The sequence below is a fragment of the Marmota marmota genome, unplaced genomic scaffold, assembly GCF_001458135.2.
Source record: "Marmota marmota marmota unplaced genomic scaffold, marMar, whole genome shotgun sequence".
In the NCBI taxonomy this organism is placed as follows: domain Eukaryota; kingdom Metazoa; phylum Chordata; class Mammalia; order Rodentia; family Sciuridae; genus Marmota; species Marmota marmota.
In genome coordinates this window covers 28,270,779-28,283,927 of record NW_026000068.1, presented here as the reverse complement: position 1 = coordinate 28,283,927, position 13,149 = coordinate 28,270,779, and the positions used below count along the sequence as shown (strand labels likewise).

The following is a 13,149-nucleotide window of genomic DNA, read 5'->3' as shown; positions in this document are numbered from 1 at the left end:
TCAAGACCTCTGGGTGTCAACTCATCCTTTGCCACAAAGGTGCCACCAAAGTGTGCTCTAGAGGAAATTAATCAATTTCTCAGAGCTCTGTTTTCTCAGTGATGACATGAAATGACAATCGTGGGTGATTTTTTAAAGTTTTTTCCCACCAATAGAATTGTGTGACTATGTTATTTATTTTCATAAAACAGATTAAGGATGATGGGAAAGTTATGTAATGATTTGGGCTTAGCATAGGCATTTGATCTTGCCTCTGGGAAAAGCTACTCCAAACAAACTGCCCATCTTCAGAAGAAGGACCCAGAGCTTCCCAATTACACCTTTTAAGATGATGAACATAGATCCGATTTAAGAAATGGAACACCACATCTTCTTTCAGTTTTCCTGTAACAGATACATTGCTAAGAATATTGCTGATTGATTGAAGTAAGACTTTCACTTTAGAGAGTGAAAATCAGCAACATTCTGACACTACTAACAAGACATTTCCAACTTACTATGCAGAATTGGCATTTAAGGAAGAGAGTTTGCAAAACCTGGTGCTGTTAGGTCACTGAACGTTGTCAAAACATGAAGGAGACGAGCTTGGGAATGTTGACACTGGTATTCATCCAATTTAAAAGTGAAGCCAGCTATTAATTTTAAAATTGTTTCAGGAAGTGTCTCTGTGTCCTACTCACCCGGTGACTCCTCCCCCCTCACCCCACATCAAGAATCAGACAAAAATACCCAGTGGGACCCATGTTTTGAGCAGTGGATAAGGATTCTCTGAGAGTATGTAATGGGATTTTAGAATGAGTGTTACAGCATCTCCTGACCCAAACTTCTGATGAGACTCTTGGCTTGGGATGACCACTGACCACTCCCTCCTGCCTTATAATAAATGTAATTCTTCTTTGTCCATGCATTTTCTCTGGCACCCATTACTGATTTGTATCCCAATTTCTGTTTGATAGTTCTGGCTTGTTACAACCGAGTGACAAAGCCAAGACTTAAATAGAAATTACTTCACTGATGAGTTTCAGCTGACCAGAGACAAATTCTCGCCCAAAATAACCTCCACTCCCTTCCTTCCACATATCCCAACAAAGGGAAGAAACATACAGCCAACTCTGTCTTTTTTGATGTATTGTACAAATAGGACACTTTTGGGAAATAGGACTAAAAATAGAAGAGTACAAACATATCTTAATATTTCATGAAATAAAATTTAAAGGAGCTGAAATTAAAGATAGGAAGATAGCCAGTGATACTTGGAGAGAAATATTTACTGCAACCACAGACTTGCATCTGATGGACAGCCAAAGATCTCTCCCTAGGAGTTTGGCTTTTACCCCCTCTAATACACTGGATGGTAATTGTGTTGTGTAGGACAACCTGATGTTGCATCTACTGAGCCATTGTGCTATTACATTTAGGATTTTTAGGGCTTTTCATTTGTTTGTTAATTTATTTGCTCCTGAAATGTTTTTCACAAGTCTCTTTGAGGGTGAATGACACTGCCCTATGTAACTTCTAGAACTGTATGACATTTAGATGCAAGTATTTCTCACTAGTACTAAGGTTATATTGTACTTTAATATTAAGCCGAAGTTTCATTCATTTTTTTTTGCAGGCTTTGTCTATCGCTTACATATGCATTTGTGTACTTATTACAAGATTCAAAATAGACATATACGTTAGATGTCCACAGAGGCCATATTCCATGATCATTTTATGCTACTCACATACTTGTCTATTTGCAAAATAAATGATCTTCCTGTTCTGTTTCTGGATAGAGGAAGAAATCTAGAAAGGAAGCAAGTGTATTCATCAAGTCCTATATAGGCAAATTTTGGATTGACGTCAGCAGTGCACTCTGCATCATCAGATCAGAATAGTATCTGGACAGCAGGATGAAATGCCTTGCTGTCTAAAACTTCCTTCTAAAGTCCAAATATTGAACATTGTATCCAATTTTAAGGTTAATTTTATTCACTTGAAATCAGTTTTACCAAGTTTAGAAATCATGCTTTCTTAATTTATGTTTAAAATATTGCATGGTGATGACTTTCAATCATTAGAAACCTTAGCATGTATAGATCCAAGTGTTTTTCATTTAAAATGCACCTTTTTTCTAGCAATAATCTAAGTATTTCTATGTTTTATTACATTTTTCATTCCCATGTGATTTCAGTCAATAGACTGCCATTACCAGAATAAAGTTCTGTACATTTAACTGAATTTTGAACTTATAAAATATACGCAAAACTACTCAAAAATTGATATTTAAGAAGCGAGTAGAATTTAAAGTGTTCTTTACTTCTTTGGTTATTTTGTGAATATATTTATGTAGAAACACCTATGTATTTTCATCATTTATCTCTTTTTTTTTTTGGCTAATTCGAGTCACATATACAAAATGATAAAATTTTTCAACTTATTAGGTCAACGATAATCAAAATATTAAATTGGAAAAATGATGAAATAAACACTATTGGAGAACTGGAAGTTTTAATTTCCTAATAAGAAGCAAAATATTTATCACTAATGTACATTTTTTTAAAATAAGAGAGAGGTTTGTTTCCCTTCATATAAAATACAAGGAGCAGACAGTCCAGGCTGGAGATGGGTGTCACTATGGTCCTCAGGAGCTTAGGTTCCTTCTTCGTATTTCATTGTGTTTTAGCACTGACCCACATCCTGGGGTTACCTCATGTCATAGAATGGCTGCTGCAGAACAAGCTTTCATGGCCACGTCACTTTGGACAACCTTAACTACAAGAGGGGATGGAATATATAGTATTTTGTGGGTACAGCACTGCAAAGGATAAAATACAGGCTTCTGCTTTCAAGGAAGAATGACGGAAAGGATTAACAAATAAGTAACTAGGAGTGCCTATGACAATAGAAATCCTTTTACCCTCCAATCCAAGATTGAAGGTTTAATGTTTTTTTCTTTCAGCTTCGTGTGTGTGTGTGTGTGTGTGTGTGTGAGAGAGAGAGAGAGAGAGAGAGAGAGAGAGAGAGAGATGTGCTAAGGATAAAACCCAGAGCCTCATACAAGCTGGGCAAGCACGTTCCTACTGTGTTAAACTCAGGCCCTCTATTTTTTAAGGAGGTAGGAGTCTCCCTCTGTTTGTTGCCCATGCTGACCTTGAACTTAGTTGAGAAACCCTCCTGCCTCCCCTTTCTAAAATCTGGGACTACAGACATGTACTACTTTTCTTTCTTTTAACTCCTATTTGCATCTTCACTTTCTACCATCTTTTGTTCTAACAAAGCTCACTAGTTCTTTCTCTTATAATTTGAGACATTGGATCCCCTTCTGTTTATATTTTAAAGGTAATCCCTGGGTTTGATCCCTAGCACTGGGAGAAGGAAGAGGAGGAGAGGGGCTGGGAGGAGAAGTAGAAGGAAACAAAAGAAAACACAAAATTTATAAGTTTTTAAATATTTGTGTGGAAAATGAACTTTATAGTGACATATATGAGCACGTCTCTACATTCCTTCCTCAGTATGTCCATTTTTCAAGTAAATGAATATTCAGACAACCTGTTCTCTTAAACTCCATAGAAGTGATTATATGAGCTGTCAATGTTATTAAATATACAACTTTAGGATCTTTGTGTTTCAGCAAACTTCCCCACTTTTCAATATGCCTTTAAATGGTTTATATTGCTTGTACTTCAGGTATAATTTTTCCCTGTTTATATTCATACACATATACATACCTACACCCCTCCCCCCACACACAATTTTCTTCATACACACACACCACACACACACACACACACACATACACACAACTTTCTGTTGTTGTTTTCAGTGCTGAGATTTAAAGCTGGGGCCTTTGCATGCTAGAAAATACTACACTGAGCTACATTCCCAGGCTTACTTCTTTCTCAAAAATTCATCTAATAATTAGCCATCTGGTAGTCTTATCACTTCCTGCTACATTTGTAGAGTCTTAGTTACTTTCAAGCAGGTATGCACTTTGTTGAAGTTTTTTTTTTTTTTTTTTTTTTTTTTTTATCCCTGCTGATTTAATAAACAAAAAATAGTTAGAAATGAAAGTACTTAATCACTTAAAAATCTACCAAATATGAGATCAGTTTTCAAATGTTTCAAACTCATGCTTGGGAGCATGAAAGGAATATTTGCTTGCTTCTCCAAGAAAGCTGGCAAAGCAGCTTATATATAGAAGGCATTTACAAAGGCCACTTGAACTGTAAATGCACACCATCCATGCATGAGGGGGCATTGTGTGCAAGCGTGAGCTGTTAACTCAGTAGATATGGCATCCTTTGGAGGTTAACTCCGCGTCTTTAGTTTTCCATACTGGTGGTCTTTGATCTTCAGTCATTTACTTGATTCATCATTTATACATGATGTGTTGATGGGGAATCAGGCTGGACTGCTAATCAATGTGTACTTGAGCAGACCTGGTTTTCTCTTTCCCATATGTTTGTTTATTCACCATGTAGGCAGGGTCAATGTTCTTTAGCAACTTTTTAAAAGTGGGAAGAATGCAAGACTCTGGCATCTGTGTGTCCCTACAACAATGCTAACAATGATTATTTCCCTGAAATACTCAAGCTCTTTGTACTCAAGACATCCTAGAAACATCTGTTAAGAAATGAAATATTGCATATTAAACCACCACATCCCAGAAATACCATGTAGTCCATATAAAGGACCATGTTGATGTTCGTGGTTTTATCCTGCCTCGATGTCAAATATACTTCCAAGTATACCATTTTAATAACACAACAAAAAACTTATAAACATGTTTCTAAAAATCACTCAAAATCTTAAAATAGGAGCAACATGGAAAGTCTAGGCTTTTTATGTGAGTTAATTCAGCCTTTCCTGACTATCTATCAAGGACTTTCACATTTTTTCTTCTGAATTCTAATCTTGAAAATTCCCTGTTTTTTTATTTCTTTTCCCGTTTTTTTTTTTTACAATTTTTTTTTCTTTTTAATTCTTTGCTTTTGTTTTGTTTTTGGACTTAATTTCACAGTCTAAGCTGAACTGATAATGTCCTATAGAGCGATATTATTGACTATCACAGATTGTAATAACATTCAAATCATACTATATACTTTTCATTCTACGAAACTTAGTTTTTCTTTTGAGCTTGCCCTCTGCATCTGGCTTCTGGCTTAATTACCAAAACAAATCAAAAGAAGCAAAAGGAAAACAAAACTAAACAAGCTATCCTGTTCAAGATGTAAATACTAAACTGCTACCTACATTGTATGCAAAATACCCTAATATAGACATCAGAGTATATACATACCTATCCTAAAACATCAGCTCATATCAGAAATAAAACCAAACCACGTCACAGTTTAGGGAAGAACACTAAAAGTGTGTCCTTTTGCTACTGGTTTTATTGAGCAATAAAGAGAAATCCTTGCAAGTGTTGTTGACACAGTATGAAATCCTTGTAAAGTCAGAGTGGAACAAGTCTGCTGTCTGACCCAACCTTCAGGGCTACTTAAACACCTGTGGATTTATGGAGTTCAGATGTCTACAAGGCTCTGTGTTGAAGTTCATTCAGAAACCTGGAGCCCAAATGAAATGAAATGTTGACCTGGGCAGGCCTCTCTGTTCCTCAGTATTCCAATCAGTTGTCTGGATAGAAAAGAGCTTCAGATTTAAGAATGTACTTTCTAAAATTAGATTTAATAAGGAAGTGTAGACATATTTTTAATCCCTTTTGTGATTTTGATCAATTACTTTATGAAATTCATTCTTAAAGTTAGATTTACAACAGCAAAGCAGCAGCAGATTTATTCTCCAATATTATGGATGTAAAAGTACCCCCCGCCCCGGCTGGAATATATACACATCTGGCAAGGGAACCTGGTCTCCTTACACTGAAGACTTATACATGAGACATGAAAACCAATATCCTTTAGAAATGTACACCCTTTAAAAATGATCAAATATAACCACAAAGTTGTCCTAATTCAGTCCATCACAATTGCTTTCATTTGAGGACTTGAGTAGCTCTTTTGAAAATCACAGACACTGTGATTTAGAAAATGTTCAGTCTTATTTGAGAGAGTTTCAAATGAGCTTACCTTATAATTGCTAAACATGTGTCTTCCATTTCCACATGTCTATTAAAAGTTTTAGAAAAGGAAACATGCTGGAAAACACCTTGCTTAAGCTCAAACTTCAGTCAGATCCAACCTCAAAAACAACCCGTTAAAAATCATTTTATAATTTAACCATCCTATGACGTGCAGTATGAAGTGGATAAAACTTCATGGGACTTGGCTCATCCCTTCTGTTTACACACTACTGAACCATTGTTTTGATTGCTTCTGGGGAAATAATATGTTTCTTTTTATCCAGTTTTGGGTTTTATGTGGTACCATTAATGAAAGAATGAATTGCCTTGAAATAAAAATAGAGGTTTATCAAATAGTGGTTGGCTCATACATACCTGGTGCCCTTGTTGTTCACTCCAGGGAGAGTTTATTATTTGTCAATATACATCTATGCTTCTAAATTTACAAAGGTAAATTCTTCTGTATTGCTTTGTGTTCTTCATCTTGACAAGTTCATCTCTCTTGCTAGAATACAACCAGCATGACTTTATAAAAAGTGGATTAAGATCCATAGAAAGGCAATAATTTCAAACTTGAACTTAAGAGTTTTAAAGAATGTCCATCAGAAGCTACATAAGACAGTTTTAGAAACAATCCTGTGACATTCACATTATATTTGGGTTCAAGTTTTACCAACATTGATGGGGGAGTTGCTTCAGTAGAAAGTCCAGGTCCTGGGGATGACTGTTTTCTCCTTGTGTGGTGTCACCAGCTAGTCCACTTTCACTAGTGAATGTCGGGACAAACTAAAGAAAATAACCCCACAAACTTGTATGTATCCCTAAGTAAATAGATTGGAGATAGTAGAAGAGTCAAGAAGGAGATGATGGCCATTTTAAATTAGAGTTTTTATGCACTTACCACAAAACGTAATTATATATAATACACATATAATGTAAAACATAAGGTATGTAATGAAGGTAGAAAGCTTGAAGTGATAATAAATAAGAACAAACTATTTATATCACACTGAAAATAGAACCTAGCTAAGTCGACTGAGTTTGCAAATACAAAGTAAAGATGTATTCATGCTGAGATGTATTTTAATGGTTTTATAATTACTATTATTCTAGCATAAAGCACTGATAGTAATGGAAACACAAGTTAAAAATAAAGGAAAAATATTTAGTGCATTCTTCCAAGGTGACATGGAAATTTGTGATCATTAGTGTATAATATCACTAATTCAGGCATTTGGGCTTCAACTTCAAAATTGCACTGGCAAATGAGGTATAAATAGCTATTTCCCTTATTTCTTAATAATAATCTATATGTGCAATTTAAGAGAAGAGAAACAATAGTGCTTATGTTTTTGAATTTAAACTTTTTTTCCAAAATAAATGTGTATTCTTTGAATAGAAAATTAAAAATAGAGGGCTGAGGCTGTAGCTCAGTGGCAGAGCGCTTGCCTAGCATATGTGAGGCACTGGGTTCGATCCTTAGCACCATATGCAATAAAATAAAAGCATTCTGTCCATCTACAATTACAAAAAAAAATTTTTTTAAATTTAAAAAAAGAAAATTAAAGATAGATATGAATCCTTGACATTTTTTTCAAGAGAAAACAATGCAGAAACATATGGTACATTAAACTTTTTTTTAAAACACAATATATTCTATGTCAGAAATAACAAATACGATTCTGCTACCAAATAATTAAAGCAATGATAAGCAGTGCTAAAATATCAAAAGAATATAAATGGTTGATAGGCTGAATTTTTTTTTTTTTTCCAATGCAACCTGTAGCCGCCTACATATAGTCTTTTCAGGCTGAAATAGGGAACAGTGAGATCTGTGGGAATAGTGAGACAAAGAGTTTCAAGGAGCGGTGTGGATTCAACACGTCTGGAAACATCCATAGAACACACAGATATGAGGAGAAGGTCCTAAGGATATGTCGGTAATTGGCTTGAAAAAAAATGGGTAGCAGATCTCTGTGACATGAAGGGGAATGAAAAAAGAGGAGGGAAAAATATTTAGGAAGAGGTGGAGTTAAGGAGCAGAATGACAAGGAATCTTGTGTGTAGCTACAAGGCAGTTGGATAGCAAAGTATTTTCTGACCCTCTTTGAAAACCAGCCCATACGGTAAATGGGGACAAAAGTGGGTTAGGGAACATTGTAACCTCATTTCACCTTATTTAGCTATGTACCAGAGATCTCAGCAGGTAGTTCAATTAACTTCCACTAGTTAAATGAGATGAAAATGAGGTTACCCAGATTAACAAAACTTGACTCTTGATCTTCCTTCGAATCAGGGGAAGGAAGGTTCCCAGCTGTAGCTGGTTCAACCCCAGGCAGGTGCCCATCTGCCCATCAGCTCCTAGGAGGAGGGTCACATTCACATACTTAAATGGAAGCCTGTAGTATTAAAAATGATGCAGGTATTGCACCCTTCTAATTCCTTTCTCTTTTTCCTAGAATTCCAAGTGTGATCTCATTTAGGGAAATAATTTTTCACGTGATTTTTACATCTGAGAAAATATGAACAGTCAAATCTTGTGTTATCAGTGGGGATTTCTAAGTAAGAAATCTTAATGAGCTGCAGTGTCTTTTAACATGTTTAAAAGATTATGACTAGACACTAGGTAAGAATCATTTGGAAACCACTTAACAAATGACTGTTTATGGTAGTAGTCAAAGTTCAAAATAAATCTCTTCATTTCTATCTACTTTCAACTTTAATGAGTAGTTTTATGGATAATGATTACTTTTTCGAGGTAAAGAAAGAACACAAATGCCAAAATATGTTTGAATTCTCTGTGGACATAGGAGTTGAGGGACATCTCTCATGACAGGAGCACACACATTGATAAAATTACCATTACATGTAGTAGCTAAGTAATTTCAAGATGGTATGTTGTGGTGGATGTGGGCACTCATGTTAAGACTGGGATCAGTTTTTGTACTAGATGATGCTACTATTTTGATCTCATTTTCCTCATCTGCAAAATAATTTTAACAAAAACTTACATCAGATTATTCTGTTCTGACAATAAAATTAGTTTATAAAAAACACCTAGTAGAGCTGAGAATGTAGTTCAGTGAGAACTCTTGCTTGTCTAGTAGCACATGTCCTTGGGTTCAGTATTCAACACCGCAAATTAAAAAAAAATACTTAGTTTCATACTGAATGTTAGCTATTTCTATTTTTCTATTATTATTATCATCAAGAAAATTTTTTAAAAGTATACTTTTGAGCCAGTTTGATGGCACATACCTGTAATCCTGGTGACTCCAGAGGGTGAGGCAGAAGGATTGCGAATTTGAGGTCAGCCTCAGCAATTAAGCAAGGCCCTAAGCAATTTATCGAGACCTTGTCTCAAAATAAAAAATGAAAAGGACTAAGATACACTCCATGTTTGTATAGAAATGTCAAAATAGACTGTATTGTCATGTATAACTAAAAAGAACACATAAAAATTTTAAAAAGAAAAGAAAAAACAACATTATATTGGTTTAACTTGGACCTATGTCACCTTACTTAGAAAGTATAATGTTCTTTAGCAAGTAGAACCTTTGATGTGTGAAGTACTATATTTTAAATGCCAATCTTGTTCCTTTTATAATCAATTGTCCTCTTCTATGTTTCTTTAGTGAAACATGTCTTCTAAAAAAGAAAATATTTGAAATTTCATTGTAATATGCTCCTAATAAAAATGTAAAGCAGCTGATTAAAAAAGAAAGAAAAAAAGAACTAGGGATATAGCTCAGTAAAGCACTCCTGGGTTTCATTCCCAGTACAAAAAAAAAAATGAAATAAAATAAAAATATATTTCTTCTTGAGTTTAATATTCCCATATTGAAGACATGCAATATATTGTGTTCTTCCTTTTAAAAAACAAGTGTGTTTTTTCCCTGATATGTTTAGCTATATGTTATGCTATTTAAAATATATTTCTCATTTGTTTTATATAGAAAAAGTGTAGGCTTATGCTATGTGCTCTTAAATTAAAACTTCTGCTATGAAATATTACTGTGCTTTAAGAAAAATGACCCACATACACACCATGTAGCAGCTAACTGACCAACTGAGAATATTTCAATTTCATGTGGTAATGTTAAACTAAACATCTATAATTTTTGCATAAAAGCAAAACGAGATAACTAACATCTGCTGTACTAAGACTTAAATTTTTACCTTCATTTTTATAATATTTTTGAGACTTTGGTCTGATTTTTGCCTCTTTTACAAAATAAAACTAGTCTTTTGAGTAGTCCTCTAGCAGGCCAGGGAACTGAGGTTGGTACTGCCTGAGGCCTCCTTGTTGCCCTTGTAAGTTATATATTAGGCCAAAGAATCTGGTTCAAGCTAGGTCAGGCTAGAGGTTTAGCTGGTTTGGGGCTATGCAGGTGACAGGGATTGAGCCTAAGACCTTCTTCCTCCATCATCACCTGTGATTTAGCTAGTCTGAATTTCAGTTTTCCTTTCTTTAAAGGAAGAATTTTCATGAGAACCACATTAGACAATGTCCATTAAATAAATTGCTTACAATATCAGGTATTATTATGACTTAAAATGATACTTTAAAAGATGATTTTGAAGTTGAGAGAACAAATAAAGCTATTTAGGGTATTACATAAAAATGAAGTAATATTAAATGCTAATTACCCCGATTTGATCATTACATATTGTTTGTGTGTATGTATACATATATACATACATATATGTATATATATATAAAACACTGTACCATTTAAGTACAAATATCATGTCAATTAAAATAATTTTCAAAAAATGAAATAATTTTATTTCTCTCTCCAAAATAAAGGTACCTGGTGCCTAGAAAGTATATTAATACATTTAAGAAAAAAAAAAGGTTTAAAGGGAAACGTATTAATTGATCATGCCAATATTTTGGGGACAAAATCTAAGGGGTATATAAATTGGTTATAAGATAGGTAAAAATGCTATTTTATGTGATATTTTCAAGGAGAATATACAAGACACTTTATAATAAAAACAAGTTAAATATTGATGGTTCAGTAACTGTATAAAAAGAGCAGAAGACTACTAAGCTGTGACATAAAGCTCATGGTGCATGCAGCCTTAGATGTTAGCAACCCTGTGCTATGGAGAAAGAATTGCAGTAAAACAGAATGTGTCTACTAAGCATCCCAATTTTGTTTCATTGAAATGAGGAAAAAAAACTTCAAATAAATGCATGCAGATAACAGTCGTAGTTTTTCATGACTTGCACTGATCATCAAGCATCACCCAAAATGCTAAAAGCAATCAGCACAAACTTTGAACCACAGAGAAATAGTGATGCCCGTGTAGAGCCTTCCTTGGTGTGAATGTCATTAAGGAGAATCTGAACGCTGCTACTATTAATAAGACGACTACAAATTGTAGCTGATCAAACCAGAAGGAGCCTTGAATGTATTTGCTGGGAATTGCTTAAGGCTTAAACACTAGGGACTTGAAACAAACTGTTCTTATCACCTTTTTCCAAACAGAGATTTAAATTTACAATGAAAGTGCCAGCACCAGCTGCACTTAAAGAAAGCACCACATGTCTCCATAAGCTCCAAGAAAATGGAATGGAGCCCAGTTCAAGCTGGAGGTGTCGTCTTGCTCTAGCCAGCTGGGTGACACCAAGCTGAAAGTGATGAGGTGCTAATTAAAGTGGATGAACAGAGTCTCATTGTAGGCACCTGCCAGTGGCCTCCACAGAATCAGCTAGAGCCCTGGGCATGTTGCCCAGGCTGTCCGGCCACAGGAACTGAGCATGAATTCCAGCATCTCTTATCTGGTACCTCACCTCTCAGATTTTCCCCCACTGTAGTTTTTGTTGGAGATGATGATGCCTCCTGCCCCTTGCACCTATTTGCCAATTCTCCTGAGGAATAATTATCACACAAAGCAAAGTGTGGAGCACAGACCCATTCTGAAAGCAGATTTTTTTTTAAGACAACAGATTAAAATTTTTGTTACAGAAACAAAAACAAACAATGCAAAAACCACCCTCAAACATGCAAGCAATGTTCTCTTTAGTTTTGGAACACGATGTCAGGTTGTTCCATTCACACTTTTCATGCCTCTCCCAAGTTGAACCACACAAGATGATGTTATAGCCAGGATGACATTGCAGTGATGAATCGTTTAAAAAATGTGCGCAGCAGCTGTGGTAGTTGCTTTTCAAAACAGAGAGCACAACAGGAATCACTAAAAGAAAGGGAAATCCCTTTCTTCCTATTTAAAATTATAATTTTAGGTTAACTAAGTTAACATACAAGTATATTTATTATTTAGCATGTAGTACCTTTACTAAGTAGTTATGTGCCTATGTTTCATTTTTCACACAATTAGTAAACAGACTCCTGAAGCTACTACATAAGTTGTAGCAATGACAGGGAATATTACTCTGTTGAGAATTTTTGAGGGTCTCTATCACCTAAATTTCCTTTCCATCCAAAAGATCTTTTTGCAGCTATCCTGAGTCTGAAGCCATATTTTATCAGGAAACTTGCTTCTTTGCTGAGTAACTTTTAAACAAGTTCTTTGATACCTTGAAAACTATGTTCATTTCATTTCTATTCACTGTTCCAGCTGTGTACTCTGCAGAAACAGAAAAAATTCACCTCCCTTTCCTCATGTTTCCTTATGATTGGTATGAAAATGTCACTGGCTTTTAAGATCGGTGTCAACAGAATTCCTGGCTCAGTGACTTATAATCTTTCTGTCCTTTGGGGCAAGTTACTTACCCTCTTAGTTCGTCTATGTCTTCACCTATATAATGGGCATAATCATCTCCACGGTTTGTAATATGTGATAAATGATATGACACATAAACTGAAGCACAGTGCCTGGTGACCAGTGGATCAGTGGCAATGTTCAACCAATCCAAACAACAGAAGGAAAACAACCTGTGTTCCTAGGCCATGGACAGAGAAGATGAGTTTTACTTTAGACAAGTTGAATCAAGTGTGTGTGAGTTATCCCTGGATATTTCCATTGGACAGCCACAATGCAATACCAGTAAATGTTTGGGAAACCTGTACCACTTAGGCAGAGGTGGGCATCAGTCATTTTAAAATAGT

At 35.2% G+C, this 13,149-nt stretch overlaps 1 protein-coding gene across 40 annotated transcripts in view; it reads right to left on the bottom strand.

Annotated features, from left to right (window-relative positions):
• The window catches only part of Adgrl2 (adhesion G protein-coupled receptor L2), a 624,560-nt gene that overhangs the window by 444,936 nt on the left and 166,475 nt on the right, over positions 1-13,149 (bottom strand). The window contains exon 1 of one of the 40 annotated variants that reach the window (XM_048814138.1): positions 6,443-6,457. The exons of the other annotated variants lie outside the window; for them this stretch is intronic. The gene's annotated coding sequence lies outside the window, so the exon portion shown is untranslated. Of the gene's footprint in view, positions 1-6,442; positions 6,458-13,149 lie in introns of those variants that run through there. 40 annotated transcript variants of the gene reach the window in all.